Genomic DNA, 11,403 nt, shown 5'->3' on the forward strand with positions numbered 1-11,403 from the left:
TACATATGATTTTGAAGCAATATAATGGTATGACTTTGATATGCTTTCGGAAATAGAGGAATACTAGGAAGAAATTATGAGTATAAACCCCGCCCACTAGGGATTTGATGTCTTGAATGTCCTATACGGGACTCCTATAGCCTTACCTTAATCGATACATGATTCTATGAAGTAGATGTGTAGTGTTGATTTTGTTTACTATACATGCCTAAAATGAATCGCCAAAAATGAAAAATTGAATAAAACTATGGGTTGCTTTATATGTTGACAACTGTTGAGTAACTGTGATAATTATCGGATTAACCTGTGTATTGCTCAAACTGAAGAATGATTTAAAAATTTATAACAGAATTGAACGATGATACAAGACTGAGATGTCTAATCTTATTACATGGTAAAACAAGTTTGAGGGACCAAACTTATTTAAGAGGGGGAAAGTGTAATAACCCGACCCTCGTATATGTTTTCTGGTATGTTTTCGGTCCCTTACTCTGTACATTTACGTGTTTACTGTGAAATTCAATGTGAAATTAAGTTTAATTGAGTGAATCTTATGGTTATAGGTTTATATCTGTTAAGTAAAAGAAATATCTATTACAATTGTGATGTTTGGACCTGAAATTGGAAGCTTTAGGAGCTTGATAATCTGAAATTGGCTTTATATTTAAGATCAGCATAATTTTTAAGTCATAATAAGCATTTTTGTGAAAATCTGATTCGGGACGATTAAACTGATTAGTTTTTATTTTAATAAACTTATATATATATATATATATATATATCTTTAAATCATTGAGTTGGGAAGGGTGTCAAAATATCTCTGAGAGAGTGTAGAGAAGTTGAGAGAAAGAGCTAAAAGGAAAGAAGCTCATTAAAGAAGGAGTAGATTGGGAAATTTGAGAGGATTTGTAGAAATTTGAGTTTAAGGTAAGTTCAATCCATCCATAATAATCCCTTATTTGGACTTGAACAAGGCTCTCTTGGTATTTATATGGTTAGGGTTTGTAATTGAATCAATTGTAAGGAGGTTGTATCATTTTGACCATTTTGGGTTAATTGAGCTTTATGGAGATGAATTACATTCTATTCCTTCCTTTTTCATGCTTGAATTTGTGTATGTATTTAGATGATTACATATTTGAGAAACTAAATATGGTTAGAAACTCAAAGTGATTAAATTGTGTTTATGAGTATAAAGCTTTCAAGGATCAAATTGAGTTTGTGAATTACGTTTGTGGTAATAATACATCCTAAAAATTACATTGTTGTGCCTATTTTTCTACTATTCCATGTGTTGGCTTTGTTGCATCTGTGGCTTGGTTCGGAATGTCTGATTTTTCCCAGACCGTACGATCGGCCACAGGCACTGCACGAGCGGAACATGAAGAAAAAAAGAGGTTTTCATTCTGCTCTTTGGGCGCTCGAGCGGCCGGTTTTTCCGCTCGAGCAGATTTGGGCCACACGAGTGGTCCAATTGGGCGCACGTGCGGCCAACCCTGTTTCAGCTTATACCTGGTGACTTTGAATAAGCATATCTTTTGCATTCGGACTCCGTTTTGAGTGATTCTTCAGCCTAAAATCAAGCCCTAGAAGTTTAGTTTCCAATGGTGGTGGTCTCACTCCCAAATTCTAAGTACAGAAATAGTTATGACGACTGTTCACTTTCTGTTTACCGGGTTTGTACCATTTCTTCGTCTGAACCTTTTTCCTATCGATTCCTCCTATCTTCTGAGTCATAGATTATAACTTATTAAGGAATAATGGGCTTGGGACCACTATGGCTAAGTGATTAATTGATCGAAGAGAATAAGTAAAGGATCGGTTATAATCTCATATTATGTGTTGTGCATTGTGTTTGTAGGTCGAGACGAGGACATTGTCCCATTACTACCGGAAGCCGATCACTGTGAGTAATAGTACTATAGTAGTACGTTTTGCTTACTGTTAATAGTTAATATTAACGTTCTGTTACCTGCAAGTTAACTTTATTGATTCATGGTGAACGAATGGAGCATATGTACATTATGGAACAATGATATCTTTGCGTATCTGGAATCATTCTGCTTCGCCAATGATGGGCCCGAGGCCGTTAGAATGTGAATTGTTCTGTCCTTATTAAGCGTACTATAATGATACATGTGCCTTTTATTAATAGCTATTATTACTATTCTGTTATACGCAAGACAACTATGTCGCCTTGTAATAAACCATAGGAAATTTATGTGCACTATTGTGTAATGGTATTCTTATGAATCTGGGATTATTCTGTTTTGCTAATACTGGGCCGGAGGCCATTCTGTATTATCTGTGGGCCAGAGGCCAATCTGTTGATATCTGGGCCCGAGGCCAATCTGTAAGATATGTTGGGCCTGAGGCCGTTCTGCATGATATTGGGCTTGAAGCCTCTCTGTATAAAAACCGAGCCCAAGGCCATTCTGAAAATGCTTACAAGATAAGATTAATTATATGACCTCTGCACTTATAAGCCTTATAAATATTACAATTCAAGTTTAATCATTAAATTGTTTGAGTGCTATTATTCACTGAGCCTTGCTCACTTTGTGTTATGTCTGTTTCTGTAGGCAATCAACTGGAGGTCGGTCTTAGTTTAGCTTTGGTCACCCCTTCTTGGTCAAGCCATGTAGAGAAGCTTATGCATTTTGTGCGGTTCCCTTAATGACCCCTAGTTTGGTTCTTAATCTTTTGTCTAATGTAATCAGTCGTGTATAATCTCCTTTACCAATATTTTTGCTGTATGCCCACGTGTGGGGCTGGTTCTGTATATATGCCCATATATGTTATTGTGTGAATGCAAATATCTGCTTCTTGTATATTTGTCCATCATATGAGGAACTGTTTAATGGCACATCGAGACCCTGGCATATAGGTGTGAGCTCGATGGATGTTGATTTATATTATTTTATGTTATTAAATGCTTCCGTTCAGGCCCCATATGTTGTATATATCGAATTAACTGTCTGTTTCTGAAGTGATCATGCCCAAACTTTTAGGGGCGGGTTTGGGGCGTGACATCGGGCATGAGGCGGCTGGCACTAATTTTCTTATTTTTTTTGCTTAGTTTTTTTTTGTTTAGTAGCATTAGCAGATGTATACCTTTAGGAAGTTTAATTTACTTTAAAATTTGTACTCCTCTTTTGTAAAAACCATGATCAAAATAAAACCTCGCAGTTTTTATAAAAAAATGTGTTATCATTTTTGCATCATAAGCACCATATTAGCATGAAATGGACATGGAATTGAAATGGCCAAGAGCACTTGATTGAAACAAAATTCTTAATCGGGTAATGAACCTACCAATAACCAAAATACAAAATGCAACATATAATTCGATAAACAAAACAACAACAACTCGGTAACGGACAATAGGCCTGAAAAGAAGGCAGCCGGCCAGAAAAGGAACTTATCGGCCACCTATCGGCCACAAAAGATGGCCTGCCGGCCACCTACCGGCCATTAATGTGCAGAACCTCTAGATTGTTGACAATTGGCTTCCACTCACTACCTTATCTTCTACAAAAGGTTCAACTTCGGGGATTCTTCATTTCTGCTGCAAATTCTTCACAAATGGAGCCATTTTTCGCCGAAAGACTCTCGAATTGGATAGCGACTTTAAACGGCTCGAAAAAGGTGAATTTCCAGAGTTTTGACATAAATGCACTTTTTCCATTGAGTCTGACTCACCTTTGTTTTCCATTCCTTTATGCCACGGCTAGGTGCTGAGACCCGATTACACACGTCTTTAGCTTTAGGGGACAAGAAATGTGCCAGACAATTGAAGAATTTCAGGCATTAATAGAATCCCGGTGCGACGAGGAAATCATGCTTAGCCTCGTTTTGATCACGTTCAAGCTTTAGGACAGATGTGTGGGCTCACTTTGCATGAGGCAATATCTGGTCCACAATGGAGAACTGGACATTCCCAGTCTGATTCATCAATTTTCCAATGCCAGTGACCGAGGCAACCTTCTCTGGTGGAATTTTCGGTAGCATGTCCTCTGCTTGTGCATGCTTGCACATTTTCTCCTTGCCTCTAGTTTTGGCAGATCTAGCATCCGATTGATTGAAGTGGCCCAAGGTTTGAAAGAAAGCAAGAGTTGTATTGGTTTGGTGTTGGCCAAGACTTTGATGGGTTTAGATTCCTTTCATCGGCGGGAGACTACTAGATTCGCAGGGAGTCCATTACTTCTTCAGGTAATGTTTCCCACCCTTACTCATATATGTTTCTCACATCTCTCGACATTCATGCTTTGTTTTTCTCTTAAAGCCCTTTTCTCACTTTTCTCTCAACATACATTTTTTTATTCTTTAATCTCTCTTTTCTTTCATTCCTTCCCAAGTGTGGCTTATGGATAAGTTGAATGTAGTGCACTCTTGCCCTGAGTACTCAGCTCAAGGCTATTTCTTTCGCCACCAACTAATGGATTTCCCGAATGAGGGGTAGTGGTGCCACTAGCTGTACAACAGGTCTGCTGCTGACATAGCTTGGCGTTGCCCCTGGTTTAACCTGACCGAGATGAGCTACAGCATAACTTGCCAGCGTGGTATTCAGTTGATCGGCCTGACAAACTATGTATTCTATTTGTCATTCCGGTTCAGACGTCAATTTGGGCATGATCAGACTCGCCTAGAAGAGGGGGTAGAGTACCCGGTTTCATTCTCCATCCGAGGTTCACATTTGGCTAGGTACCTCACTACTTGAAGGACAAGAGAGCTTCTGGCCCTGCCTCTAGCTTCAGTTACACCCTTTCTAGCGAGTGTCTAGCTTGGCTCGAGGATGAGGCACAAACCAAGCCTACATTGGCTTCAGAAGCTTCCACAAGCATGAGCGGGAGACGTAGGAACACCTGACTCATTTATGCCCCTAAATTATTGCTTCGACTTTTCTTTTCAAGTTTTTGATGTAATAAAAACAACTTTGATTTGTATAAGAGAGTTAGAGAACTTTTATGTTGAAATCAATGAAATTAAAGTTGTGAGCACTGAAAATTTTCCTTTTGATCCAAAAATGGTCTAAATTGTAAAAGGTAAAATTTGAACAAAATCAACTTTTATTAAAACTTTCCAAAACCATTTTCGAAAAAGATCACCACTTGACACGCATGGAATCAAACCTTGAGATGTACAACCCCGAATCCAAAAATCACAAATTGCCCCTTGATTGAACAGCACTGCTCATTATTCTAACCAGCTCTTCTCTCAGAGCAAAGATCACAACCGAACTCTCAAGTAAGGAACAAACAAAGATCACCTGATTAGACACATGGATAGGACAGTTGATTTGGAGGTATTTACAGTCGAACTTCAGGATGAAGTTGCCTATTGTAGACACCCCATTTTTTACCGTCCTCAAGACTTGGACGTCATCGTTTGAACACTCGATAATCATCCATGCTCATGTTCGTTTTGAGTTCTCGGAGGTCTCGGCTACGCACACCTTGCCTCAAGATCTCCCGGCTTATCTGTTTTGTGCTTGGTCATGCACAAAACACTTGTGTTTTTGCTTCTAAAGGAAGAGGATGTCTTGTTGACCATTTTCTCAACCCACCGGCCAGGACCTGAGGCCATCGGTCCCTTTTTCTTTCCATCGGCTAAGTGTGTTGGCCGATTGGCACTTTAGTTGGTCGGTCGGCCATTTATTTGGTCGGTCGACCACATTTTCTGGCCAAGACATTTTCTTTGCTTTTTTCAGGCATTGTGCATGCCAGCTGTGCCAGCTGGTGAGCACAGGCTCCATCCTCCATACACGTGTATGGAGGGATTTGAGCCTTGTTTAGCTTCCCTTGAAAGCTTTGTAAAGTTATTTTTCTATAAAAGGAGGGTCTCCCCTCCCTTTACAGAGGTTGATTCATCTGATATAGAAGTTAGATATACCTCTCTCTCTATATCTCCCACTCTCTCTAGTTGTATGTGTAATAGTGTTCAAAAGTGTGTTTTTGTTCTTATTTTTGCACTAAGGCCCCTAGTGTTACACCATAATTTGGTTAATGTGGTGTTGAAGGATTAATTTCAGAGTTTTTGAGTTGGTTTTGATCAGAAGAAGGTGCTGGAGTTGGTGTTCTTGAAGTGTTCTTCAAGGGTGAGAACTACCTCTTTTATTTTCCATTTTTTCTTAAGCTTTTAGCCTATCTTGCATGTTGTTTTAAGCTTAGTGTATAACTGATAAAAGTTCTTTATTTTCATGCTTGAGATGTTTCATTAAGGTCACTTTTGGGTTGGGGTTCGTTTACCCCCTCTTAGGCCTTGTTTGGCCTCTTTTTGTGCCTTCCTCTTTAGGCTTTGTAACCCTTTTGTTTTGGCTTTCTCACCACTAAAATCCTGAGGATTTTCAGTGGTAGAGAATTGGTTTTGAGGTCTTGTACGGGGGAGGGACACCCCTCTTCCCTTATGTCCCATTTGCTTGCATTGTTGACTTGTAAAGGTAGCATGTTGGCTTAATGTGTTTTAGCTTCATTTCACCAGGTATTTGGTGTTAGTTTATCATGTTATACCTCTGTTTCATGTTGGTTCTTTGGCTTATTGCATGCATCATACACTTGCCTTGCAATCCTCTCATTTTCCTTAACATGTATCATGCATTTAGACTTTCATGCTTGCATATTTTGGCCTAACCCCATGAAGTTTTTAGCCATGTTGTGACATGCTCAAGGTCTGTTTGGTGTTGTTTTGGTCGTGCTTGCATTGCCTTGTATGGCCACCATGTATTTTAGCTTGTTAGCTTTGGGTGTGTGAGTCATGAACATACTTTACTTGGGCTATTTCGGTGATTTGGAATCACTTGTCATGCTATTTCAGTCCATGTTCTATGCTTATGTGCTTGCATTTTCCATTCTCTCAATGCTTTGAAGAGTTGTTGTCTCATGCTCCATGTTTGGGCCATTGTGCATACCTCTAGACTTAAGTCATTTAGATGCTATCTAAGTGGGTATTCGAACTTATCTTGACATGCTATAGCTCTGTTTTTCATTGCATAACCCATGCCATGTTTGGTTGAGGTAGTTGTAGTAGAATGCTCTCTTTGTGGCCTTGAATGCCCCCCCTATTTTGCGCCCATTCCTTAGCATGTTTTGGCCTTGTTCCATGCATGCTCTGGCCTTATTTTGGTCTGCCCCAAGACTATTTTAAGTCATCTTGGCTCTTTGGAGCTTGGTTGGTAGGGCCATGGTTTGAACCCCTTTGTTAGCCTCAAGTTTTGGGCTTTATTGCGTGCCCTACTTGCATGGCATGGTTGATTTGGCATCATCCTTTGCACATTTTCAGAGCTTATCATACTTGTCATATGTCCACATTTGTCTCTTCTTAATGTGTCTAAGAGTCGACTCTTTTTATGCCTAAGTGTTGGACCTCTACATGTGCATGTTTGAGTGTGTTTTGTCCATCATTTCTTGGCACTTTGGCCACTGTTTTGGTATGGTTGAGGCCTATCCATCCTTAGTGTAAGTCCATAGATCATTCACTTGTGTATTGTTGTAGGCTTACTGCATTGCACGTTGTCGCATCCTTGTGGTTAGTATCATTGTTGCATGCCTATCACTCGATATACTTACATACCTAGGTTGCATTGTAGTATTGCATACTTATTGCATTACCATGTTGCTTACATTTTAAGTTGCATTGTTCATGTTGCATTGCATTAATTGCATGTTTCGCATTGCATTTGGAATACATACATTGCATTGTTGTTTGGTTTGGGGTGTCAAACCAAACATGAGGATCAAGGGACGTTTCATATTTAAAGTGACGAAACGTGCCTCAATTCTCAGTCACCGACATTCTTGACCCAACATGATAGAGTGTGTAGCATTCATTTGTTTGTTCTATTCATTCCATATTGATATGCACCTTTGACACCTTTGGCCATGCATTGAAATACGTGATTGGTGGCCCGAGGGTCGAGAGCCATACTCCCTTGAGTTCATAGCATGATAGGGAGGGTGGTCGTGCATACATTTGGCTTGCAAATTCCATGCCACGCACTGTCTGTCCTCTGTTGCAGCAAAACCAGTATTTTGCAAGAAGAAATGGCCGGTCGGCCACTTTCAGTGCCGGCCGACTACCAGTATCCAGCCGATGGCCCCATCTTTGGTCAATGACCATCTTTCCTTGGCCGGTAGTCCTGTCTCTTGGCCGGTGACCTCCCACAGTGCTCAGGGAGTGGTTCAGAAGCATCCTTGGAACTTGTGCAGCTTTCAGAGGCATGAAACAGTGCAAACAGAGGCAACAGTTTGCATGGCAACGGGTTTCCGAGCGAGGCGAATCGAGCATGCATCATCTAATCATTTCGAGGCGGAGCTGTGACGGCCTCTTTAATTTCATATTTAGATTGTTTTGTAATTAATTTGTTAATTACTTAAGGGCTTTGTAATATTTAATTAGCTAGGGTAGTTGATTAATTATTCGGTCTGTATTATTTATTCGGACCCTCCGAGAGAGGGCAATGTTGTAATAAGTGTGCGTGTGTGTGATGCATGTCTTCCAACCCCACGTCTTTCTCCATTTTATTTACCAACCTATGATGGTTAGTTTTAGGGCATGTTTCAATTAGCATCCTTATGCTCGCATGATTGCATTCATTCATTTGTCTTGCATGCACCGGGCTTGGCGGATCATACTAACTGCATCGTATTTCGATCCCAAGTTGAATACATGTATCAAGTTGCATTTCACATGACATCTTAGAATAACCGAGCCTATCTTAGTTGCATTCTTGCATGTGTTGCATTAGGCATCTCAACATAGTTAGGATTCATGCATGTTTTCTAATTAGTTTCTTTCTTTGACTCGGAGTACTCGGTAAGTGTTTATGCTTTAGCATCCTTGCATGCGTGTGAGTGACTGCCATGATAGCATGCTTACCATGAGACTATGTGCTTATGTGATATAACTGCCTGAATGCCTGTGGGTGAAGGTTGGGTTGCTTGAATTGGAATAATTCGTCGAAACCCGTGTTTTAGCCTACTTGCGAGTAGCAAACTTCAATCCATTTTCAAAACAAACGGATGTGCGATGCTTTGTTCTAACTTAGACAATCTAGTCTATACTTTGTATGTTGTGCGCATCACATAGTAATTCTAAGTTAATAACTGGAATAAGAACACATGTATTTTCAAAAAAAAAGATATTATGCTTAGTAGTGGCCGATCTTTGATCGAGCGAGCGGGGGTGCTCATGAAATGACCTTCCCCAATCGTACCCAAGTTCCCGAGCCAAGGCAACTTTGGTGATGACGGACACGTGGCCTTAGGCACAAGTTAGGGTTTCCTAAATTTTCCCAAAATAAAATATTTAGGTGGCGACTCTGTATCTGGCAAAGCAGTCCATGTTTGGCACTTCTTTCTAAAAATCAGTTTTTCAAAACGATTTGCCAGATTCAGACTCTTTGGTGATTTATCGATTTTGCATTGTACTTTGTGAGATTAGATTCAGAACCGTGACATCGAGTCCGAACTGTAGTGAACCCAATGAACAAAACGGGATTTTCCCGAGACGTTCGGGGACGTCTACACCTATGTATCCCAAAGATGGGAATCAGGCCTTACACAGTTCAGTTCAGATTCACTCGAGTATTAACACTCTCCTTTGCGTTCTAACTTTGCGGGATTAATTTTTCTTTATTTCTAATTTTTTATGCTCTAACTTTTGCCTAGGTCGCTCTTCCGAGTTTTCGACCTAACGAGCCTCTCAGGGATAGTTTTTCTTCAACTTATCCATGTTGATCGGTTAGAAAAATTCTAGGCCATCCAGGTCCATGAGAATAACAGCTTCACTTAACCAAATAGCTTTGATGATGTAAGGACCAGTCCAATTGGGTCTGAATTTGCCCCTAGGGTCATGGATGGGAGCTCGGTTGTCTTTCAGCACCAAATCCCCCTCTTTGAGATTCTGGGACTTAACCTTCTTGTTAAAAGCCCTAACAATCCTGCATTGATAGCCCTGAACGTGATACAATGCTTTCAGCCTTCTCTCATCAAACAATATCAGCTCTTCGAATCTGCTCTCTTGCCAGTCCGCCTCTGTTATCTGACACTCAACGATAACTCGTAGTGACAGGACTTCTATTTTGATTGGCAGAACAGCTTCCATCCCATAGACAAGAAAATAATGAGTTGCCCCTGTAGACGTTCGGATTGAAGTTCTATAACCCCAGAGTGCGAATGGAAATTTATCTAGCCAGTCCCTGTAGGTCTCAACCATCTTCTGCAAAATATTCTTAATGTTCTTGTTAGCGGCCTCAACAACTCCATTGGTTTGCGACCGATATATAGACAACTTATAAAAAGCCACATTGTATCTCTTCAACAAGTCTATCACCTCTTTCTTGAAATGGAAGCCATTATCTGAAATGATCTCGTTTGGAACTCCATATCAGCAAATGATGTTGTTTCTGATGAACTTAGCCACATGCGCTGCTTTCAACACTGTATAGGACTGAGCTTCCACCTACTTCATGAAATAATCAATTGCCACTAGAATGTATTCATACCCATTTGACCCTTTTGGTGTGACTGTGTCGATGACGTCGATTCCCCAGACTGAGAAAAGCCATGGCGAAATCATGTTGTATAGTTTTGACGGCGGGATGTTCATGCGATTAGCATGAATTTGGCATTTGTGGCATCGCCGAACAAAACGAATACAATCCTCCTCCATAATAGACCAGTAGTAACCCTGCTTGAGAATCTTACGGGCTAACATTACTCTGTTCATGTACGCTCCGCACTCCCCTCCATGGATGGCCTCCATCAGGCGCTTTGATTCCTCTTTTTCAACACACAGCTTGTGCATTCCCAGATGACTTCTTTTGTACAATTTAGCTCTGTAGATGATAAATTGGATGGTCATTCGTCGTATTTCCTTTTTTTCCTTGGCATTTGTCCCTGGTGGATAGACCTCCTTTTCCAAGAAGTTCCAGATATCATAGTACCAAGGGTTTTAATCTTGCGCTTCATCTATTGCGGTGATAGTCTCATAGACTGGCGTGTATCTCTGCTCAATGATAATCGAACGCATCTGGACTCCAAGCGGGATGTCTATCATGGAAGATAGAGTTAATAAGGCGTCAGCGAACCTATTGTTCTCTCTTAGTAGATGCGTGAAAGTCAGCTTTTCAAACCTAGGAATTAGAACATCTAGGGTCTGGAGATAAATCTTCATTTTTTCTTCCTTGACTTTCCAGTCTCCATTCACTTGCGAAACAACTAGGTTCGAGTCCCCGATGACGTCCAACCTTTTTGCCCCTAGTTCCAGGGTAGCTTCCAAACCAACGATACTTGCCTCATACTCTACTTCATTATTAGACACCTTGAACCGAAATTTGAAGGTTAAAGGTATATGGGAGTCGTCGGGTGCTATCAGCAACATGCCTATCCTATAACCATACTGATT

This window comes from Camellia sinensis, chromosome 4 (genome assembly GCF_055761805.1).
Source record: "Camellia sinensis isolate YWXY chromosome 4, ASM5576180v1, whole genome shotgun sequence".
Classification (NCBI taxonomy): Eukaryota; Viridiplantae; Streptophyta; class Magnoliopsida; order Ericales; family Theaceae; genus Camellia; species Camellia sinensis.